Here is a 24,781-nt window from a genome sequence, read left to right as displayed (position 1 = left end):
TCACTCCATCTCAGTATGTGCAATAACGTCATATTTTGATTATTACGTTTCTTCTTTGTTTTAACTGGTTTATTTTATCGCCGGTCTTAAAGAGGTACTGCACATTTTCTATGTGTCTTTAAGCCTGTGGCCAGTAAGCACTTTCCTGATGCCTACTGTGCCAAGGGAAGAGGAAATTCCTCAGCAATGATCCTCGACCCTTGCTGCTTGGAGACCAGCAGCATGGCATCATCTGGGAACTTACTAGGAAATCAAACTAATTTGGGGTCTCCACCCCAAACCTACTGAAAAGGAATCTGCATTTTAACAAGATCCCTAAATGAAGCAAATGCAAATTAAAGTTTGAGAGGCATTGCCTTAGATAAGCACATCTACTTTTCCCTGTTCAGGGATTTTTCTTCCTGGCTATCCTTTCACTTAGAAAGAAATGTACCTGTGTGAGCAATGGCCCATTTTCAGGTCCACATAAAATAAAAGTAATATTTTTATTTTATATTAACCTATATTCTATGTATTTGACTTTTTTTATTGTCTGAAAATATCACTTTCAGGGCAGGGGGATTCGTTTTATTACAGCAAGATTGTAAAGAAAAGGAAAGAAAGAGTTATGGCTCAGCCTACAACACCTAATTTTTTTTTTATTCTACAAAAGATGAAACACTTGAAAGTCAAGCTTCATTAAGAGAAAAAGATTTTCTACCAACCCTATCTTTCCCCCCTTTTTTCAAATCACAAAGGAGATGGATGCAGATTCTAAGTTTTTTTCCATAGAATAAAAAAGATATCTATTCTACCTATTACTTAGGACATGAATTTTTCTCTTCATTAGTTTTACTTGGAAAAATTGTATGTTTATGGAAGAGCCACAAATATAGTATAGGGTTCTCATATAACCTTCATCCAGCTTCATATAGTGTTAATATTTTACAGAACATGATACAATAATTGGAATTAAGAAATTAACATTGGTACCATACTCAGACTTTATTTGGATCTCCCTAGTTTTCCTACCAATTTTCTTTCTTTTCCAGGGTCTAATCTGTGATACCACATTGAATTGAGTACATTAGTCTCCTTCTCCAAGCTATGATTGTTTCTTGGTCTTTCCTTGTCTTTCATATTACAGTTTCGAAGGGGAGTGGGTGGAAGTTTAATAGAAGGTCTCTCGATTTGATCTCATGTTTTCTCATAACTAGGCTAAATTTACAGGTTTGCAGAAAGAATGTCAGAGAGTAACGTTAGGCCCTGAATGTTTATCCTTAATGTATAATGATACGCTGTGGAGGAAATAAAAAGCCAGAAGATTGCTTCTTCTGGTCCCGAGAGACTGTAGGGAGAGAAGGGAGACAGAGGAGCACAAGTAGGTAAGATGATATCAGGGTTCTGGTCATCGATATCTCTTCCACACACACCTTTTAGGGACTAATCTTCAGGGGAAGAGCAGTTTTGCAACATCTAGGCAAGTAAAGGGTGACCTGAGGCCATTGGGTAGTGGTTCACTCCCAGATTTAGGCTCTAAGCAATGAGGTGTTGGCAAATGTTTAACAGCTGGCGTGGGGGAGATGGAGATGAGGGAGAATGGAGCCTTGATTTTTTTTTTTTTAAGATTTTATTTATTTATTTGACAGAGAGAGACACAGCAAGAGAGGGGATACAAGCAGAGGGGTGGGAGAGGGAGAAGCAGGCTTTCTGCCAAGCAGGGAGCCTGATGCAGGGCTTGATTCTGGGACCCTGGGATCATGACCTGAGCAGAAGGCAGACAATTAATGGCTGAGCCACCCAGGCACCCCTTGAGCCTTGATTTATGTTTCCTCATTTCCATGGTGCAAATACTCCTACGTTGGCTGATCTGAAACTATCAACATGATATCACTGAACAAAGTTAGAAAAGCTGTGCGGTAGTACATTATTATATAGTATTTCTACCAAATACATATGCAAAACATAGGTTAATAGTCTAATGTAGTTAAATAAATAGGCTTTTAATATAACTTGTTTAAATGTATGTTCTTATCATTTAATTTTTAATAATGGCCATGTTGAACAATTAGAGTGCAAAATTCCTGAAAAACTAAAACTTGGCTAGGTTATGAGCTCCTTCCAGGACTCCAGTTTCTAGGAGATTCTGACTATTTGGCTCAGCATCACATCCTCTGGGGCTCAGAAGCAACTGAACAGAGGTGGCAGCAGGTGGGTAGATGTATAGGACTTAGAAGGCATCCCTGCCAGGACACCTGGGTACCTCAGTTGGTTAAGCCTCTGACTTGATTTCAGCTCATGTCATGATCTTGAGGGCATGACAGTGAGCCCCACATGGGGCTCCAAGCTCAGTGGGAATTCTGCTTGAGATTCTCTCTCCTCTCCCTCTCCCACTGCCCCTCCCCCTCCTTTTCAAATAAATAAAGAAATCTTTAAAAAAGCAAAAAGAAGGGGGCGCCTGGGTGGCTCAGTGGGTTAAAGCCTCTGCCTTCGGCTCAGGTCATGATCTCAGGGTCCTGGGATCGAGTCCCACATCGGGCTCTCTGCTCAGCAGGGGGCCCGCTTCCCCCTCTCTCTCTCTGCCTCTCTGCCTACTTGTGATCTCTGTCTGTCAAATAAATGGATAAAATCTTTAAAAAAAAAAAAATAAAAAAATAAAAAAAATAAAAAAATAAAAAAGCAAAAAGAAGGCATTCCTGCCCCCTATGGCCTTTGGGTGGGAAACAGGAGTCTCTGGAACTTCTTACTTCCCCAGTGAGACTACTGGTAGACTAGCAGCCATTTAGGAGCAGGGAAAGAGGCCACAGGGATGGAACTTGGGTACTACGGGAAGTGTTCAGGGCTATGGCAGCACACATCATTCCTAAAGATTAGATGGGACCTCCTTTCATTTCAATGGTCCCCATTCCAGAGAAAAAATGAATCCAAGGATCACAGAGTCTCTAGAGGACGGTGCATGCTACAAGGGTGCCACAAGGATAAAATAAGACCCCTGCCATCTTGTATACCCAAATGCTTTCTTGGGAAAGAGAAGGAAGAGGGTAAGAATCTGAGAAGGACTGAATCATTTAAACAGCATTACTCAAAATGTGGTCTATGGGCCAGTGCCAGTCCACAAATTATTACTGGTCTGAAGTGAGATAAACACAAGTAAGAATTGGTATTTAGACATTTTTATCGCAAACCGCCATTGCCAGGACATCCTAGCATGTGACCAGAGGACTTGTCTCATTGAACAAGATACAGGCCAGTGCAGATGTGTTGAGCGGGCACTGCGAGTGGCTTGTGCCATGAGCTGCATAGTTGTCATACACAGGACAACCATGTATTTGATCCAAGATAGAACAGAAAGGTCAACCAATTTTAGAAGCATTAATCTAAGACTTCTGAAACCCTTCACCTTTGGATGGGAATAACATGCTGAACAGTTTGAATCAGAGGTTCCAAAGTGTGTTCCTTGGACCAATAATAAGCATCGACTGGGAACTCCTTAGAAATGCAAATTGTAAGTTGCTACCAGATGTACAGAATCAGAAACCCTGGGAGTGGGCCCAGCAATCTATGTTTTAACATGCCCTCTAGGTGATTCTGCTGCATGTTTGGAGTTTAAGAACCACTGGTTAGAATGTTTCAAGTCAAAGAATTACATTCAAGCTGCAGAAAAACGAAACACTATAATTAAGTGCAAATTATTCTTGCTAGAATGCAGAGCTGGAACCCATGATGATCAGACCAGGTAGAGAAAAAGAAGAAAAACTGAATTTGCTTCGTGTGAGTGAGGCCAAGATGCTAAAGTTGAATACTTTTAGTGGGTGATCCTTCTCCATCTTCCTCTGAAAGCTTACCCACAGGGCCGTGACTCCACTTTGCAGGCGTAATTCATTTCCCAGCCCACATCAGCTTGTTGTTGTTGTTGTTGTTTTACCAAAACAGGGTCACAGTATAGGAACAGAGGACTATTTCTCTAGCTTTACTCTCACCACATAATTGCTGGATTTCTGGCTTTCCTACATTCCTACGACTACTACTGTTAATAGTTCAGGAGTCCCCCTTGGCTCTTTTGGGTCATCTGTCCTTTTCCTTCTTTGCTCTCAGTTCCTGGTGCCCCTAGTATGTAACCTTCTCCATGTTTCTGCTCCTCCCAGGCAGGGTTGATGCAGGTCGAGCTTAGAATCTGGCCAACCTGGACATCAGCTATATCACAGCCCAGAAATTCTGCTCCCCACCAGTGCTTCATTTTTTTACTGGGGGAAGCCACCCAGGGCTCACAGGATCTGCTAAGGCAGTCTTTCTCAGCCCATGTGCATGCAAGTCACCTGCGGCTCTTGCAGTCATGCAGGTCTGAGCCTGCAGGTTTAGGGTGGGCCTGAGGAGCTGCATTTCTCACAAACTCCCAGGTGACACTGACGTTGCCAGTGTGTAGGCAATATTTTGAGAAACAAGGCTTAGAGCAGTGATTCTCCTACTTTCACAAGATCTTCTCCCCAAGTCTTCAACACATCTGAGGGTGCAGAGTTGTAGGGTGGCCATCTGCCCTGGTTTGACAGGGATTATCCCCAACATCCTGCGTCCTGGGCAAACCCAGATGACTGGTCATCCCAACAGCCCCAAACCACTCTGAACAGCCCTCATCCTTCTCCTCCCCACTCCCTCCCCACCTGACACTTGTATCTTGGGCTTCTAGACTCTCTCTTAAGATAACTGCTTTCCCCCCAGGCTCTTCATTTCTCTTCCATACAATACCTTCCCCTTGGGCAGACCTGTCTCCACCAGCCCTAAAGACAGAGCTGCATTTTTCAGCTAGTGAGGCCAGTTGTAGGAAGAGCTGCCCATTTGTCTTGGTATGGAAGGTTCCATTTCATGTTTCGCTGCAGCTGGTCAGGACTAAGAGGCCCCCCTGAGGTTAGTAAGGACCATATTTAATAGTTAACTCATTTATTTTCACAGAAACTTTCTCATCTTGTCTGGTCTCTGTAGACCAAGCAGGTTTCTCCAGTGCTTGGGAATAATGCCGGCTCTGCTTTGCCTCTTAGCTGATGATGTGGCTATTATCTGGAATCAGGAAAAATCAAAATCTTTCACTCTGGGGCTTGGTGAATACAATGTGTTTTCCAGTATTTCCAGTGGTGCTTTTTACATCGAAGCCATAAATTCTTTTACGCAAAGCTTCATGCCTCATCATCCTAGAAATACAGCTCTGATTATATCCATCCACAGCTAAAAACCTTCATTAACACTGAATTTACAGCAGAATTACCTCCAAACTTCCTGCATTAGTACAAAGTAATGGTTCTCAAAACTTTGCTTTCCACCAGAATGACCTAGAGGGATTGTTGAAACAGATTGTCCGCCCCACCCCTGAGTTTCAGATTCAGTAGGCCTAGGTGGGGGCCCAGGAACTTGCATTTCTAATGAGTTCCCAGATGATGCTGGTCCACAGAACTTACTCTGAGGACCACTGCTTTCCATCCACCCCCCTAGCTATGGGTTACACTCCAACACCCAGCTACACCACATATATTCAAAGACAACCCTTTATTCCTTGTTCATATTGCATGTTCTGTGCCTTTGTTTTGTTTCATTCATTCATTTACTCACTGTCTTAGTCCACTTAGGCTACTATAACCAAATACCACACCTGGGTGGTTTAAACAACAGACATTTATTGTCACAGTTCTGGAGGCTGGAAAGTCCAGGTCAAGGTACCAGTAGATTCCGTTCTTGGCGAGAGCCCTCTTCTTGGCTTGTAGACGGTGGCCTTCTCACTGCATCATCACATGGTGGAGAGAGAACATGCTGGTGTCTCCTCCTTTTCTTGTAAGGGCTAATTCCATCATGGGGCTTTGCCCTCATGGCCTCATATAAACCCAATTACCTATTAAATATCCCCCACCTCCTAATACTACCACATTAGGAGATGGGATTTCAGCATATGGATTTTGGGGGGACACAGACATTCAGTCCACAACATTCATGGATTTGTTCACTCAATCAATGATTCATTGTTTTATAACTTCCCCCTTTTTTGTTGACGTATAATTGGCAATAAAAATTGTAAAGACTTAAGGTTTATAATACGATTTTTTGTATATACTTCATCGAACATTTATTTTTAAAGACTGCACAACTGATCCTGTCAAATGCTCTCATGGAGTTTATGGTATAAGGGAAGAGAGAAAACATTTACCCTTTTCATTTACAGAGTGCTTCGGGGTTCCCAAAGAGATCTCACATGCAAGCTCCCCTTCGGTCTTTTCCAGACCCCTGAAAGATCAATGAGGCAGAGGTTATTTTACACATTCCACAGATAAAGAAATTGAAGGCCAGGGAGTATTTCAACCGAGGTATTGCCAACCCAGGTCTTTCCAGTCCCAGGTTAATGTTTTTTTCCACCCAATCATGCTACTTCAGTCTTAGTTCACTGTATTCCCCTCTCACTGTTGCCCAAATTGTACCTCTTCTTTAAAGCCTAATCTGTCACACCTCCAGCATGAAGCCTTCCATGATAACCATAATTAAAATAATTTATCCTTCTAATAAACAAAGATAATACTTTGTCTCTCTCCTGGCACTTAAATATATACATATTTATATATATATTTTAGAATATATAATTATAACATATAGTATATTATATATTCATAATATATATAACTATATACATAACATATATAATATATTATATATATATATACTGGCATTTAAATATATATATTTTATATATATATATATCCCAATTTCCATGAGAATAGGATCACTCTCCTTTTTGTCTCCCACAACACTCAGCTCTCACCTTATAGTAGATGCTTACTAAAGCTCTAAGAAATGAAAAAAGAATGAAGGTGGGAGAGACGAAAATCCCACCTCCTTTCTGAATCAATGGTTATATTCATTAGATAATAAATGAAGAATAATATATTTGAAGAGAAAGCAGAGTTCTGCGTTCTCTCTTTATTTTCTATCTTCCATAATGGTGGTAAGGAGGACTCGCACTCAAGAAGTGAGTTTTCCTGTTCTAACATTTTGCCTTCATAACGTAACAGATAAATACTATTGCTCTTGTTTTCAAGTAGAGATCCTGAAGCCCAGAATTGTTTAGAAATTTCCCCAAATTCTGACACTGGTGGCAAGTTAGAAAGGGGACTATACTCAATTCCATTTAACCTCATTGGCAATATGAACACATGAAATCACCTCCAGTTATACTATGACAACAATAAATTGCCCAGCATTTATCTACATAGCAAATTAATTCATTGTATGGTAATAATCTTGAGGTCATCCTTTAGTAACATAATCTCTCACCTTATTATTGACTTGTCATTGATTCACCATTTGCTGGTTGAATCTTTTGATCCATTTCAGCAAAAAGGGAAAGGAATTTCACTTTACCGTGTGACCAGTCATCACTAATTGTGAAATGCTGGTCCGTGACTTAGACAGTGAATCTGTCTTAACACGTGGTATTGTGTTATAACAGAACAAGCCTATTAGGAAAGAGAGTGGGAAAGGTTTGTGGTAAATCCTGAAACAAAAAGTGGGGGTGGGGAAGATAGATCCAGTTCCATGAATAACCCCAAAAGGAACAATAACTTTAGCAACAATGTAAAGCTCATACATTAAAGCAATTTGTTACACATTTACCATATCATAGAGCTGAGAATTCTTAGAGAGTTTAACCAAAGGACATTGCCGATCAACATCACAGGGCCTTGACAGAGAGGCAGATAAGAGACAGACAGCATTCAGGAAAGTGCTAACTCACCTACAGGGGTTCAGCCCTGGGTTCTGCAGCCAGTCTTATAAGAGCAGAGACCTGCAACATCCTGAAAAACAGACAGACACATGAAAGGTGATCTTTCTCACAAATGTATGAAATACCAATTTGCATCCTTTCCTCTTGTATGTGCTGCAATATTCTACCTGACAAACACCTGTTAATTTTTAATTGGCAAGGGTTATTTAAAGGTCTTAATCATTTCATTAGCCATTAAGACAGCTAACAGTAAATCTTGGCATCTAACAGATTTTTTTTTTCTTACCATTTCAATGAAACTGTTTAAAGGGATGAGGAAATTTTATAAATATCTTCTGAACTTTCTGGATCTGCCAGGTGGAAAAAAGTTGCAAAGCACATTTTCAGGCCCTCTGGGGTGTTCAATTCAGAAAAATTAAGTTACAACAAATGTCCTATTTCATAAACAGCTTTCTGTCGTTATTCAAACTGTCAGATCAGGGAGCTGGTAAAAAGTCATTCATCCAGAGAAGGGTAAAAATTGGGGAAAGAGATAACTATTTTCTCGAATTCACTGATGATGATGTTAATATAATATTGGCTTCAATGGGCAGTTTCAATCACGCTTGTCCTCAAGATAAAATAAAAAACATTCCAGACATTTGCTTGTCACTGCTTCTTAGAAAGAGTTCAGAAGCTCCCCCTCAGCCAATGGTTCTTGGTTCCTAGACATCTCTGCACTGGGGAATTCTTAGTAAGGACAAAGATCTATATATAGAAACAAAACCTGCTCCTAACGGGTGTGCCTATCAGGGGACAGGCAGGAGGGAATTGTCATTTTGTCTAGTCACTCAGGATCTAAAATGATGAGGTTTCTTGGTAAAATAACAACAATACTACTTGGTAAAATAACAACAATACTTACATATTGAACTTTCAGACAATGTTCTAAATACATTTTAAGCGTATTTAATCCTCACAATCGCCCTATGAGATAAGTACTATAATTATCCTCATATTATAGGATAAGCTGAGAAACTTAGAAACACAAGTTCAACAACCTGCCCAAGGTCACACACCTAGTAGGCAGTGACACAGGCAGTCTGGCTCTAGAGCTCGGGTTCTTACGCAATATACTCTATTGCTTTTTTATGTATAGAAAGTGGTATTTTTTATATGAAGCATGACATATATGTGTGTGTGTGTGTGTGTGTGTGTGTGTGAGAGAGAGAGAGAGAAACACAATTATTAAAATTTTGAGAAAATGAAAACTCGAAGAAGAGAAAAGGAAGAAGTGCTACGTACTTCATATAATTGTCATGAGCCTTTGGGGATATTTGGTTTCAATCATATTTATATGCATATTTTTTTATTTGTTGTAGTTCTAGGATTTTGATTTTTTCTCTTATTATATCAGAAGTACTTCCTATGTTGTTAACAGTGTTCATGATGCTCATTTTTAATACCTGCGTAATATTACATAGACTGGGTATATTACTCACTTGACAAGTCTCCAGTTGTTAGCTATTTAGGTTGTTTCCAGCAGCCCAGGGCAGGTTCAAGTGCAAGTTGTGTAGCCAGAGAGCCTGGTTCAAATGTCTGTTTCTCTACTCACCAGCTACATATTCTTCAGCAAGCTACTTGACCTCTCAATGTTTCAGTTTTCTCATCTGTAAAATGAGGATATTAGTAGTAACTACCTCCACCTACTTGGGTTTCTGGGAGGATAGACTGCATTAATTGTAGTAAAGCACTTAAAACATTGTACAGTTATCAATATCATGAGTGAGTCTGCAGAAAACATTTTTATACATAAAACAATTCATATTAAAAAAATTCTTTCCTTAATAGATATTCCCAGACAAAAGGCTACCAGGTCAAAAGATAGGAATCTTGTTTGCTCTAATATCTGATTTACACTGCCAAAGAGTTTCCAAAAAAGTATTATATAATTTATATGTCACTAGTTAGGTAAAAAGAAACCACTTTTCAGTGTACTTTGCTGACTTTGGGTATTAACATTAAATCTTCTATTGCTTTGCCTTCCACTTCATTAATCTGTTCTTCAGCTGTTTCTAGTTTGCCCTTAAACCCATCTACTGCGTTAGTTTCTGCCAGTTTATTTCTCAGTTCCAGAATTTCCATTTGATTTTTATCATAGTTACCAATAATATGCCAAAATTCCCCATCTTCTCATCTAATGTTGTTAATTTATTAATCACAAATATTTTAAAGTCTATTATCTGGTCTATAGGTATGGCTGGTAATTTTATTGCCAGACATTGTGTAATGAAAAAAAATTATAGAGATAATTTGAGCCTCTGGGTGATCACATTTTTGTCAAGTGGGGTTTTACCTTAGCTTCTAACAGGTAGTTATGTAAGATCCTATATAAGAGATCTCTTTTGGATTCCTGGCTCGCTGGGTTCTCTGCTTCTCAAATCCTCTCTGCCCTGAATCTGTGATGCTTTTAAACAAATATTTGCTAGATTTTATACAGGTTTTCCACTTTCTCTCAGAGGATAAGTTGATCTAAATGAAAATAATCTGTAACAGCTGGGAATGTAAATCCTTGACATTAATTTTAAAATAATTGATTAAACCTAAATACAGCTTATTTTTGTTTTAGTGTATATTCAATTGATTATTAGTTAGGCTGAATGTTCTTACTTGTTTGCAAATATGTTATATTTCATCTTTTGTGAAATGTGATTTTAGTGTTATCTTGTATATTGGCTAAATATGATTCTATTTTTATCTCATGTATTAGTTCTCAGCTGTGGAGTTTGTATGAGCCTGTTAATAACATGATTATTGACCCTTTTGTAATGTTCAAATAATTGTACCTTGCCTACTGCTTGTTTGTTTTATTGCTGTCTTAATATAACCAAATCTATTTTATCTTTACTTTGCTATTTGTTACAGTATTTTAAGCCTATAGAAACAAATCCCTTTAGATTTCCTACAGTTTGAGTTTTGCTATTTTATTATATGTGTATCATGAATATATAAATTGACTTTTTTTTTTAAAGATTTTCTTTATTTTATTTGACAGACAGAGATCACAAGTAGGCAGAGAGGCAGGCAGAGAGAGAGAGGAGGAAGCAGGCTCCCTGCTGAGCAGAGAGCCCGATGTGGGGCTCGATTCCAGGACCCTGGGATCATGACCTGAGCCGAAGGCAGAGGCTTTAAACCACTGAGCCACCCAGGCGCCCCAAATATATAAATTGGCTTTTTCAGCTAATCAGTCCATATCTTATAAAATATTTTCCCTTCCCACTGATTTGTGATCTGACATTATCAAATATTCCATTATTATATAAAATATGATTTATTTTGACCACATATTTTGCCTCATTAATTTATTTTGGTGCCAGTATCACATGGTTTTAATCATTATAACTTTATAATGTATTTTAATATTTGATGTGACTAGTCTGTCCTAATTACTTTTCTTCCTCAGAACTGATTTTTACTATTCTTGCCTACTTTCTTTTCCAGATTTATGTTAAAATCAAGTTCCTCTCACTGTTACTTCAAAATGTGAAAAACAAAAGACTTTATTATTAGATTTCCCATTACATCTATACTTTGGAAAGAATTAACAATTTTTTTAGATTTATTTATTTTAGACAGAGAGAGAGGGAGGGGCAGAGGGAAGTGGGAGAGAGAATCTCAAGCAGACTCCCTGCTGAGTGCAGAGCCTGATTCAGGGCTTGATCTCATGACCCAGAGATCATGACCTGATCATGACCTGAGCTGAAACCAAGAGTGGGACACTTAAACTTTTAAGTGCCACCCAGGTGCCCCAAGAATTTACAATTTTAAAATGTTATTTTTTAAACCAGAAACCAATCAAAAGATTTTTATAGCTCTCAAAAATCTATTTAATTTAATTTAATTTAATATTTTTATAGCTCTCAAAAAGTTTCATTTAGATAGGTAACATATTTCCATTTAAACTCAGTTTTATATATTTTGTTGCTCTTGTAAAATAAATCTTTTAGAGGTTTATGTTTAAGCTAATGGTTGCTAATATTTAGAAATACTACTGGTTTATGTTAATAGTCACATGCCTGCCAATATTTTACTAATTTATTGTCTATTCACACTTTTATATGTTTCTTTGGGTTTTCAAGATATAAAAATATTTTTCCAGTCATAATGATTTTTTTCCAAAATATTTTTGGAATAATAATATAAATAAATAAATAAATAAATAAATAAATAAATAAAAATATTTCCAAAATATTTTTCCAGTCATTCTTTATAGGTCTTCTTTCTTTATTACTTTCAAAAAAGATTTTATTTATTTATTTAAGAGAGAGAGAACAGCACAAAGGGGGCAGGGAGGGCAGAAGGAGAGGGAGAAGCAAACTCCTTGGGGAGCAGGGAGCCCAACTAAGGGCTCGATCCTGGAACACCGGGACTATGGCCTGAGCAGAAGGCAGATGCTTAGCCAACTGAGCCACCCAGCTGCTCCCAAGTCTTCTTCCTTCAGTGTTTTATTATATTGATAAGGGCTTTAAAAATGTTTAGTAACATTATTATGGCAGAACCATTATACCAACTTCTACCCCATCCTTGTTTTTAAACATGTATATTTCTAGTTTTTTTTTTTAATAAAGATTTTATTTATTTATTTGACAGACAGAGATCACAAGTAGTCAGAGAGGCAGGCAGAGAGAGAGAGGAGGAAGCAGGCTCCCTGCTGAGCAGAGAGCCCGATGTGGGGCTCGATCCCAGGACCCTGGGATCATGACCCGAGCCGAAGGCAGAGGCTTTAACCCACTGAGCCACCCAGGTGCCCCTATTTCTAGTTTTTTAAAATTAATCTTAATATTGACTACTAGTTAAAAATATTTATTATGCTAAAATAGTTTATCTTTTCTTCTTACCATTTTATCAGGAACAAGTATTAAATTTTATCCAACACTTTACAAAACAATCTATGAAAATAATCATTTACTTCTTAATGTACCAATATGAAATATTTCATTAGTTTAGTTTCTAATTTTGTAAACTTTTGCACTGCTTGAGTATACATTATTTTTATTATTTTGCTGTGATGAATTCTACTGACTTTTTAAAAAGTACATTAAATTGTATTAGGTTTAAGCTTATTTAAGGCAATATTTTTTTAGTGTCATTATTCCTTTACTAATATTATAATAACGATAATTATAAAATAGTCCTTTTTGTCTTATTTATGGTTTTTTGAAAAATTCTGCTTGTGACCATGTTAGGCTGCAAAATCTTTGCTCTTTTAAAAAGTATTTCTATGTCATTTTTCTTTAAATATGACTCTTTTAAGCACCACCAAATCATAAGACCTTCATTTCAATTTAATGTGAAGATCTTTCCATTTGAATAGAGAAATTTAAGACATTTATACTTGTCATAATTTTTAGCTTGATTGTACTTATTTTATACTTTCTTTTCAATAATTCCTTATTGTTTCCTTTCCATTTTGTCTTTTGAACTATTTTATCTCCTACAATTATTTATAAAATAGATATTCTTCTTCCCATTCAACTAGTATCTATATTAAATTGTTCACAACTACCCTTAAATGTATTCTTAGCTAATGATTTAAAAATAAAGCAACAGGGGTGCCTGGGTGGCTCAGTTGATTAAATGTCTGACCCTTGATTTCAGTTCAGGTCAAGATCTCCTGGGTCATGAGTTTGAGCCCTGCATTAGGCTCCCTGGTCAGTGGGGAGTCTGCCTGAGATTCTCCCCCTCTGCCTGCCCCCACCCCTGTTCTCCTGCCATGTGGTCTCTCTCTAATAAATAAATAAATAAGCAAGCAAGCTTTCGTTTTCTCCATCTCCTCTTTCCACATTGTGGTTATTAGTTACAGACTCTTCTTTTAAAATTTAAAAAAACAAAACAAAACAAAAGAAACCTCCTTTTAGGATTAATTTATTAGAAACATTGCTTCCTTAGAAGAAAAACATCTAGTCATTAATATCAATTCTTAATTCATTTCAATTTTCCCTATATTTTATTCTTTTATTACTTCATCTTGACCCTGAGTGCTTAGTTAGCCCTAGGCTTTTTTCCTGGAATTTTCTATTTTTGATTTTTTTTATACATCTGACCACTTAGTGATCTAAACAGTATTTCTTTGTAACTTTTGCAGAAAGTACTCTAAGTTGTTATACCTTCTGACACTTTCCTGATGTAAAAATGTTCTTCTGTTGCTTTTATGTATGAGCCAATAATCAGGCAGGCGTAAAACTTAAATAATCAAACTTGTTTTGCTTAAAATTATGTAAGAAATTACAATTTGGTCTGAAAAATGTTCTTGTTCTGTAAAAGAAACATGAAGACAATCTACAAAAATATGTATCTGTTTTCTTAAACACTTGAAGGAATTTTGCTGTTCTAGGAATGTAAAAATTTACCAGCCTATGACTAGGCATTTATTTCTACCCCTTAATTTTGCTCAATTACAATATTACTGCAGTTTTTGTATAAAGAAAGTTTTCTTCTGTCATAAACTTTGATTTTTACTTCTAATCCACTGGCTCTATTTTCAGGGGAACACCCATTATTTTATTCATAAATATAAGAAATGTTTATCTAATACTAATAAAATATACAATGTGTTAAGCCCTCTGTTGGGGGTAGGGTTACAATAATAAGATGTTTATTGCTCTCAAGGAGCTTATTTTCTAAGTTAGACCTCCATAATTTGTCTATCCAATTTCCTCTTATCCTTTTAAGCTTTTATTCATTTTCTTTGGATGTTTAGACCAGTTATGAAGTTTTTCTCCTGTATCCCTAATTTCTATTTCTGCAAAACAGAAATTTCACCTACTGAATTTTTCATTTAGTCACAATCTATTCTTATTTTTACCTGTTCTTGTTTAATTAAAAACAATATAGTCCCTCCTGCTATATCATTATAATGCATTCCTAAAAAGCCTCATATTATCAGAAGGTTATTATAAAAACAATTATTTCAAGGAGAAAAGGGGTTGGGGCTATGTAGTTTCAAATGCACAATAATAAGATAATTTTACTACCGTAATTTCAATAATAAATGTGCTTTTATATTTCTAAGTGTTTTTAACTCAAATTGTAACTAATAAATTGGTCTATCAAAACAAGTAAATGTGATTCTCAACATACCAATCAAGTAATGTAAGACTTACAATGTAAAGTAAAATCAGATCTTAGACAATGGGTTACTACAACCATAAAATAAATTATATTACAGTTTGCAACTCTCCCAAGTAAAGAAAAAACTGTAACACCAACTGATCAACCAGCCATTCAAACAAACCTATTCCAAATATTTTTATGGAGTAACTGCATGTCTTCATATATAACTATAGTTCTAAATATGCCATCATGTTAAAACTAATAATAGCAAGTACGATGCAAATGATGTATCTTAATATATCCACGATGTTATCTCCAGTTCTACCTATAAAACCATAGGAAGTAGGAGAAATGATTGAACTTGCATATGGAAACAACCAGTTTCTGGTATACTTCATGTGTTGGGATATATTCATTGCTTCATTTCCAAAAACTGCAAGGAGACCCAATAAAGTGGGAGCCCAAGAGAAGAAGACCCGAGGTCCTCAATGTGCTTTCACAAAATTCCACTTTTCCTGTAAATTTGCAGTCAGCTTCTAGCATTTACAATAGATTTCAAGTTATTGGTGCACATGGCCCAAGAAGCTATCAAAGGGAAGTCTTACCTTTGACCATTAAAATCCCGAAATGCAATTCTGGCCAGGGACAACTTTCACCTGTTAGCATAGGAAACTCCCAAGGTATGTCCACTCTGCAGGCATAGGAAACTCCTAAAGTGTGTCAGGGCCAGCAACATAGAAGGCCACAGAGCATGTGAGAGAGCAAACTGGAATTGATGAAGTAACCTCTTCATTCCTTCCACTCTCTAGAATATGCTTATTTCTTACATTTTTATTGTTGATTCATAAAATTCTTTTTCAGGTGGTTCTAAATTTTTTTAAAAAGTAATTCACCAGAAGAATGTTCATATAGTGCAACTCATTTGCGTCTTCCCAGAAGTTCCCCAAATTGGAATCTTAAAATATGCATATTGGGATGAAAAAACAGCTTAAAAACAGTTTTGTTAAATGTCTGTTTTTTTTAATTCAATGAATGATTTTAAAAATTAGCTTCATTGTTTTTTAATTTACCATCTGTTAACTCAATAAATATGAGTTCTTAAAGTTAACCTAATTGTCTTGGAATTTGCTGTTTTTGAAGCCGATTAAAGTTATTTAAATTAATTTTATTGTATATCCAGAGTAGAACAAAGCATGTCTGCATTTGAATAGATCTTGGCTAATAATTTACAAATAAATGTGCCCATTTTTAAAATGGACTAATTTTGTTTATGGTCCTTAATATATACCAGTCAACCTGTAGAGATGCAGAGATGCTGATGTTAGATACTCAAAGGGGTAGTAATCAATATACCGAAACTAGTAGCCATTAAAAACTGACCAAGTACAAACTTCCAAGAACTCTGTCTTTTGTCTAATAAAGAGGAAATCCAGAGAGAATATCAACTGGAATGCTATTTCTTTTCACCCTACGTTCCCATGGATGAAAGGAGTTGCTATGTTTTTTAAGTATCATCCTGCCTCTGGTCATAGTTTCTTAGACTAAGGGTGGTCACTGAATCCAAGTGAGCCAATCAGACTCATCCCTAAGAATTGTGAAGACACAAAGATGGGCCTTTCTCTGGGTGGTTTGATGGAAACATCCATCGTTCAAGAACAACGGGCAATCATGATCTGCTATGTAACTGAGTAGAGGTAACTCGTATTGCCATGAGAAAGACAGAAAAGAAATATGGAGAGAGAGGATTGACTGGGTTCTGTGTAGCACTTTAATACATCTACTCCCGAAACCCCACTGTACCCTTGACTTGGATTCCACAAAAAGCTCTAGTTGTGCTTTTCCCTTTTTGCTTAAGCTCAGAGTCAGCTTATATCACTTACCGAAGTTGAAATAACTTGAACTAATGTACAGGAGAGAAAATCCCACTGGTAGTAATGATTGTTTAATCATCGGTTTTTTAGGCTTTACTTCCCTCTGACCCCACTTTCCTTCAGATGAGAAGCTCTTAACTTTAACATGTAATTTCGCTAGTCTTTCTTATGGTTATTGCTTTTATGGCTTATCTAAGAAAAACTGTCTATCTCCAAGTGATGTTTTCTTCTAAAACTTTATGGTTTTAATTCTACATTTAGATCTATAATCCACTGGCAATGAGTTTTCATGTATGGTGTGAGGTAGGGATCAAGGTGTGTGTTTGTTTTCTGTATGGATATCTAGTTATCCTAGCACCATTTGTTGAAAACTTTTTTTGTGTATTGGGTTGCTTTGGTGGTGGTGAAAATTGGCCGGGTTCGGGGGGAGGGGTCATCTGAAGCCATCTGAAATAATGACTGAATACTATAATGCTGAGACAGTTATTTTGTTAACTTTATTAATGAGTTTAAGAAAATAATAGTAACATCTTCACTTAAAAGAATGAGTAATAATTCATTCATCGGAATTCACTTCTTCCATAAACTTGCATGTAATATACCTAAAATATATCTCATGACTAATAGTCAAATCTGTTTTCTGTTCCATGCTGTTATCAGCTTACCCCTTTCCACTGTCTATATAATGTGCATCCATTCATGTTCCAAATATTAAAAGGAGCAAGGCATACTGAGATCCAGCCTAGGACTATATCTGTGAGATGGAACAAACTACATATGTCCAAGACTACTAAATGAAACAAAACTGATGACCAAGTCAAAGCGGGATTCAACCACTGGTCCTGTCCGTTTGTCCCTCTTTTGTGTATCATACCTGGAACTTTTGCCCTCCAATTGTATAAATCAGCTTCCAAGTTGTCTCAGGAAGATCCAAAATAAATAATGTTATTGTAGATTTGAGATGACCTTGAAGTGTGATTTCGAAATCCATTGATTCCCAATGTGCAAGTCACAGATGACTTGCATACAAATCATCTTCATGGCACACATAGAAAATCTTTAATATTTGCCAAAAACTGGGGTAAATGCATGAGGCAACTGGCTCAGGAACCCTGAGCATCCTGAGCCCTTCCCAGGCTCTGGTGGGTCATCTTTAAGACTGAAAGGTTCAATAGCTTGGCATACTTGTTATCCTTTTGTATCATAGCACTTGGCTTATGATCATCTAAGTACTTCTAAAAAATGTGCAGTAATGGATGAAAAATTTATAGGTTTGGTTAATAAGCATTCTCTATTTCTGGAAAAAAATTATCCCCAATTTATCTTGGAGAACAGTACCTCCCCCATTCTCAGCCTACACAATTTGGGTAGGGTGCACTCCTAAATCCAAGGTGGGCATTTGCCCCAAGGCTGTTGAGTTAAAGAACCACAGTCCTTGACTAGGGTTATAAATGCAGGTATGAGCACATGATACAACTTGACACAGTCACAACCAGGTGTAGTTCTTTTGCTGGAAACTTTGAGAAAGAGGAGTGCTCTTTTGTTGGAGTTTCTGTATCAGAAGAATAGAAGATTGGAGGCACTAGCTTATTACACTGAAGGGAAAACTAGATTAGGAATGAAGTTAAAGCAGAAGTTGACACAGAAGAAAGCAGAAACAAGAGATAGTTGGTGACATTATTTGAGCAGATATGTCTAATTATGTCTAAAGCACTTCTTACACTGTATTTCCAACTAACGTGTATGTTTGTTGAGGGAGTTCAAGGATAAAAAGTGAAACAAAACTTTAATTTATAATTTGGATTTTGGCCCCTTTCAACCCAGGTTTCCCAAATCCATATGGATCACTGGATCCCTGCTTTATTTCTACCAAATCTGAATTTATGGACATGGAGCCAAGGAATCTGCGTTTTAAATAAGCATTCTATTTAATTCCCATGCACAGTAAAGTTCGAGATCTACCACTGTGTGGGAATAAGGGGTGAAAAGAACAAACATTTCCCACCCTGATGTTTGTCGACATCTACAAAATAGTTTGTTATAGAATCAGAACTACAGTCCAATTCTCTTTTCTTCCTGGTAACTTGATTTCCCTAAGGTCATGCTCTATTACTTTTTTCCCTACTCCAACACATTTTTCATCTAAAATGTAAACATTTACTAATGGCAAAGATTCTACATTTGGGCAGCATTCATAGCATATAAAAATAGGCGGTGCTTTAACAATTTTAAGATAAATGTTACTAGTGAATATGTTCTGGACTTGGCAAACATTTCCACAAAAGTTATAGAAGAGAGAAGCATTCCACTGTGTGTGTAGCTGTTTTAATACAAAAATAATTTCTTCCAAAATCTTTCAGTAAAAAATAAATATTCCAGAAATAGAGGCCATAATTATTCTCCAGCTTTGAGTCCCCTTGGCACACCAGCAAGTCACCCAGGAGGTTCTTGCTTCATTCTACCCCACTTACATTTCAGTCAATTCACTTTCTCTTCTTGTTTACAGCCCAGGATTTCCTCTTATTAGAATAACAATGAGAGCAACATTAACAAAAGAAAACACCATCTTTATTGACTACTAACCATGTTGAAGCCCAGGCATTTGCTAACTCCAGGAGTTGAGAACAGTGGTAATCCCCACGGAATGGATGGCAGGAAACTAAGAGACTCGCCCAAGATCATGCTAATGACTAGTTGAACCTGGATTAATCCAGGCAGTTTGACACCTATGGCTGCTCTGCCTACATGTATATAAATTTTGTCTATTTTTTTCTCTAAAGTTCACTAAAATATTATAATCTGCTCATGCTGCTTCTTTGTATTCAAAACTCATGGAGCACATAAAATGGGTGAGTTTTATTCCATAAATTATAACTCAAGAAAGGTGAATTTAAAAATTACAAATTGTAGAGCCAAACTGCTAAGAATTTAAAGACTTGGTTGCCCAATGAATTGAGTGGCTTTAAAAATATGGATGTGCCCCTGTATATATAATGTGTGTGTGTGTGTGTTTGTGTGTATTTATATGGTATACATATATGTATGTACACACACACACACACACACACTATACTATATAGAGTTTGGCCTTCACTAAAAATATGCATAAGCTACACAAAAGGGTGCACGTGTAGTTTTACAAAGCCTGGGAGTACAGATTTTAGGGCCTGCTCCAAGAGGCATTCCTTTACAAGGTAGGATCATTAAGCTTAGTCCTAGATAATATTCTGATGCTGTGCTGATCTTTATGTCCTACTCTAGATGATTTATGCATTTTTAAAAACCAATAATATTTATCACAGTGAAATAAAAAAATTACCTGTGATCAATATAAGATCATTGTGCTCTTGAAAAATTAACAGTCTAACAAAGGAAGCATATGGCATAAGGAGTCCTCAAAAAATGTGCCCTCCTTCTAAAACTTCAGCTTTTTACTCTTTCATTCTTTAGTGCTTCAAATATTTATCAGGTGCCCCTAATAAACATGGAAAGTTGTATACTATAAAAAGGGCAGTATTATAAAAGGGCTTTGCATCATCCCTCAAATGATATTACGGAGTATCAGTTACAGGCCCCCAGGCTCGACTCTTTCTGTCCACTTTGCCACCAGAGATCTTTTTTTTTTTTTTTTTAGATTTTTATTTTTAAGCAATCTCTACAGCCAACACAGGCCTTGAACCCACAACCCCGAGATCAAGAATCACATGCTTCACCAACTGAGCCAGCCAGCTACCCTCAGAGTGATCTTTCTAAAGACTTCTGTTGGTGTTACTCCCATCCTTATAACCTTTAATGACTCCCTACCTCATAAGGTAGGAGACATTTGACTGGTGGTCTTTACGCTGATTTTGATCTGGAGACATCTTTTCTCCCCACATGTGTACTTTAAGATGGGGTAAGTTTTCAACATTTAATATTTCCACTTTTCACATAAAACCAAATAAGCAACTTCTCTTTAACAACTGGAAGACGAGGGGCACCTGGGTGGCTCAGTTGGTTAAGCTCCAACTCTTGATTTTGGCTCAGGTCATGATTTCAGGGTCCTGAAATGAAGACCTGTTGGGGTGGGAGAGATGAGGGCAGAGGCCTGGGCTCCCTGCTGGGCTCCCTGCTCAGCTCCCTGCTCAGTGGGGAGCCTGCCTGAGGATTCTCTCTCCTTCTCCTTCTGTCCCCTGCCCCTCCCCCACTCTCTAAAATAAATAAATCTTAAAAAACAAAAAAACAAACAAAACAAAACAAAACCCAAAAGTAATCTCAACTGGAAGACCTGACACTCGGCATCACTGGGCAGAAAATATATTCTCAGGATTGCCACAGTTTTCACACTGCTCAACTTGGTCTGCTTTGCTCACTTGTTTCCATGCTTGGCCTAGAGTAGACAGAATTTGCAGTCCGACAGACAGGATACAGCTTGTCTGCAAGGTTCTTATTAGTTTGTAGTTGCTTGATTTCATCTTTCCCAAAGATCTCATGTTCCAGCCACACCGAGTTTCTGGTAGTTCCCTAAAGAGCAAGCTTGGTCATCCTCAGTGCCTTTCCTCATATTGGTCTCTCTGATTGAAATAGCCTCTATTTCCCTTTTTTGCCTAGAAGAGACTCATTTATCCTCAGCACTTAGTTCAATTCTTCTACGCAACTTTCCTAAATCCTGCGAGTTATTTGCTTCTTCCCACGTGTTCCCGTAGCACTTTGTGCCTCTATTGGCATTGCAGTGGCCTTTCCTTCTGTGAGCCCAGTTGGAAAATGTGTTTCTTGAAAAGAACTCTTGACCATCTCCATATACAGAGTCCTTAATAGAGTATCTGGCATGAATAAGTGAGTATTTATTGAATGAACAAAAAGATAGATAAGTGAATGAATGAATACTTCCAATAAAGTTTATTTGTGTTGCAAAATTTTGATGTTTAAAATAAGGGAAGTAACTATTCAAGACAAAATTTCAAAATTTGATAATGATCATGACATCTTTAGATAACACTTTTTTTTTCCCCCCAGATAACACTTCTCAAAAGTTCCTGTTCATGGTACCCTTTCTCGGAAAACAAGTCTTGAAAAAATAAAATACATATAATTTAGGAAATACGTAAAGAGTGGCTTAAAATTGACAGGGCAATGCAATTTGGGGGGAAGGGGTGGGATTGTAGGGTTGCATTCAAAGAGAGAAGAGATGGTGAAAAAATTCACAGCATGCATGTCTCCCTATAATTTGGTGGCCTCTCCAGCAGTGTTTACCTTGAAGAATGAAACATTTAGGCCACAAAGGAGAAGGGTGGGATTGTTGAGCAGGAGGATATCAGTGCTCAAGGGTCACTAAGAGTATGTTAGTCCTTAAAAGCTGTGCACCATAGCTCTCTACTTTAGGGCACAAGGTAGGCTGCACTATCTGGCCTCATTGTGATGATTCTATGGAACCATGCAAGTAGTCCTGGCGAATGAGTTGCGAGCCCAAATAATGTGAGTCACTTCTGGCTATAGAATTTAAATGCCAGCCTGACACACTCTGAACGATCTTTATTTTTCCCATAGCAACATGAAACATTCAAGATGGCAACTGTTCTATCAGCCTGGGACCCTGAATGAGGAGACATGCAACAGACAAGCTGACTTGCAGCGGACTCAACACGACCAAGAAAACAACTTCTGTCACTGTAGATCACTAAACATTGGAATTGTTTGTTATTCTGACATAAGATACCCTCTCCTGACTAATGTAACAGATTTTCTCTGTTTGGCAGAACTAAGACTAATGGTTGGAAGTTTTAGGGTTTATAGGATTTATGAGTTTTAGGGTTGAAAGTTTTAGGGAAGTCTGTGTCAACTTTGTTCAATTAAAAAAATGTAATAAAGTATAAAGTATAAAGATGGAATGAACTACTTAGGATACTCCTCATTTATACACACAATACATATTGAACTTTACCCTGTAGTAACTCTTCTGTAGATAAAATCTCTGCCTTGAGGTAGGTAAGTGGTGAGTTCCCCTTCACTTAAGGTGTTTGCCTTGATAGCCCCTAAAGGTTTGACTTGACAAATCAACTTCAAAAATATATTCCAACCAGGAACTTCAGGATGTGTACTTCCTCTCACCTAGAAAAGAAAAAAAAAAAATCTATTTTCTCAAATTCTTTGGATTTCATCTATTTACGGACCTATCGAGTTGTCTTTTCGCATTTTGATGTCATCTTGCCACCAAATAAATTCATAGAAGGCCAATACTGTTTTAGCTCTCCTTTCCATCTTTCTGACACTATTTAGTAGGCAATATTTGTCATCTATTCCCCATAGGAAAATAATCAGCTTTTGACCCTAGTTATTATTATTGACCATTTGATATGTTTCATGTTACTTGTCTTTCAACCATTTAAATCAGATTTGGATTTGTTAAAAAAAAAATCTAGGAGCAGAAATATATTACCCTAATAACTTTCAGGCAAAATACCTTTTTCTTCTGGAAAAAAAAAAAAAAAAAGGCTTATCCTAGTACTATTGAATTTGTAGCCAATTACAATATTTCATTAACATCTTAATTCAGTAAGTATTTAATGTATTCCTACTACGTGCCAGGGGGCAAGGTTTACAAAAGAGTTTATCAAGTTATGTTACTTAATGCACTGTACGCATCATTACATAATTCTGTACTATAATAGAGCCTGTGAGCTCTCTGTTCAAGACTATTTAGGGGACAAAAAGCAAATTCAAAAGGTTGGGGAAAATGTTCCTTTGGTTTAATGCAAGGGAGAATATCACACTTTAGATTTGGGGGATTTAGTTGATATTTCTGGGAAATAAGTAAGAGTGTGTAAGGGAGAAAAAAGATCTTTTTTTTTTTTTTTTTTGTATTTCAATTTCTGTTAAGCTTCACTTCAGCCTTTCAGAACTGGAGAATCAGCTGCCTGCTATAAGAAATTGCTAATAAGCAGTAATTAAAGACTTCCAAACCTGATGTCATTCCCAGATGGAGATATTGGTACTAGTTAGGCAATTCAGCATTTCGGTAAAGTAAGGGAGAAGATTTGGGGTCTCTTAGGTCTATGGACACAGAAAGTGGTCCAGGAGGGAAAACTAGTGTTTTGTTTTGCCCATGGCATTTATACCTTTTTGCTTTGCTTCAAAGAACGAGGAGTTGAGGTGGGCACTTGCATCTTAGAAACGAGGGGCGAGTTCACTAAAATAACACTAATTCATAAACTTTTTATAGTCTTATATCTTTGGAATTGTTGTCTTCGCAGAAAATGACAATCAACTGAAAAAGATGGACATTCCAGTGGATCCAATACCACTGAAAGGAAAGAACTGGTATATCAGAAAGCAGCATGAATACATGTGCTATCCTCCTTTATTTAGAAAAACCACACAAAAATACAGCACAGTTGATGTGCTGTTACCAGGACTTGAAAGTAGAATCAACCACTGTGTAAAAGATAAAATAAGACTGCACGGAATATGAGGATTTTCCCAGCGTGCTTTATTCATAGACATCTGACAGAAGAGGACCTAACAGAGCTTTTAGGAAAAACTGAATTCTCAGCCCACAGTCACTTTCCAGGAACTTCACTGCAAACAGTGCTCTGCGCTGGCGGGATGGAGATCTTAGCAATCTCCCTCCTGCTTCCATAGTTTCCTTCTCTCTAAATACAATTATGTATGGGGACTTAATGAGAGAGCAAGCCTTGTGTGAAAGGAACTCAAGAAAGTGCAGCTTCTAAAAATACACCGAGGCGGCTCTACAGTCCTTATTGTTACAAACTGACGTTTTGCAGTTCAAGCTATGAACCTAACAACTACACACACACACACACACACACACACACACGAAGAAAAAAAAAGTAGACTGTTTTTCCTTTCTGCAATCCCCTTAACTTTGAGTAAACAGTAGTAATTTTCTGTTGTCATACTCAATGCAAATTTCCCCAAGACGACACAACACAAAACAAAAGACCTGTTAGCTTCCCACGAGCGGGGTGGGGGTGGAGGATGGCAGGAAGAGAGGGGCAAAGTTGATGGAGTTCTCACTTCTCCTTAGCCTGGGGTCCTGAACCTCTAAGTCACTCTGCTGTTGCAGGGGGTTTCGTAGTTTCAGTCA

The 24,781-nt window shown here is 37.3% G+C and overlaps 1 long non-coding RNA gene across 2 annotated transcripts; it reads right to left on the bottom strand.

The window, feature by feature from the left end:
- Positions 1 to 5,497: 5,497 nt before the first annotated feature.
- On the bottom strand, positions 5,498 to 24,305 carry LOC308356210. 2 transcript variants are annotated; one of them, XR_013968061.1, is made up of 5 exons: positions 22,619 to 24,305; positions 9,217 to 9,384; positions 7,745 to 7,805; positions 6,167 to 6,243; positions 5,498 to 5,744 (listed from the first exon to the last, which is right to left on the bottom strand). It is a non-coding gene; the product is annotated as an uncharacterized lncRNA (long non-coding RNA). The 2 variants fall into 2 exon arrangements; XR_013968062.1 differs by lacking the exons at positions 5,498 to 5,744; positions 22,619 to 24,305 and having other exon boundaries at positions 6,050 to 6,243; positions 9,217 to 9,922.
- Between the last annotated feature and the right edge of the window lie 476 nt (positions 24,306 to 24,781).

Source organism: Martes martes (genome assembly GCF_963455335.1).
Source record: "Martes martes genome assembly, chromosome: 1".
NCBI classification, from domain to species: Eukaryota; Metazoa; Chordata; class Mammalia; order Carnivora; family Mustelidae; genus Martes; species Martes martes.
The sequence above is the reverse complement of the archived record's forward strand: the minus strand, read 5'-3'. Positions and strand labels throughout refer to the sequence as shown.